This window comes from Apis dorsata, unplaced genomic scaffold (assembly GCF_000469605.1).
Source record: "Apis dorsata unplaced genomic scaffold, Apis dorsata 1.3 scaffold_935, whole genome shotgun sequence".
Lineage (NCBI taxonomy): Eukaryota > Metazoa > Arthropoda > Insecta > Hymenoptera > Apidae > Apis > Apis dorsata.
In genome coordinates, this window is record NW_006264045.1 from 281,129 (window position 1) to 281,564 (window position 436).

Sequence of the window (436 nt, forward strand, 5' to 3'; positions counted from 1 at the left end):
TTTCATTATTATTATCATTATCATTATTATTATCATTATAATTATTATTATCATTATCATTATTATTATCATTATCATTATTATTATTATTTCTTAAAAATTTACCAAAGATAATGGATTAATATCGTGTAAGCGACTCGCTTATTATCATCCCGCACCTAATGTACTCTATCTTCTGCACCCATAATGAATCCACTTATATAACATCTTCGTTGTAAAATTATATAATTTAGAAAAACTTTTTAATGATTAACACTATCTTAATGGAACATAATAATCATAATGATGACTATTGTACGATTGTCAAATGATAATTGAATTTCGTGAAAAGCGTATGTGATATCCATGGAAGATTAAAGGCGAAATAAAATAAAAATTAGAAAAAAAAAAAAATAAAAATAAATATATATAAAAATATCTAAAAAAAAAAAAAAAA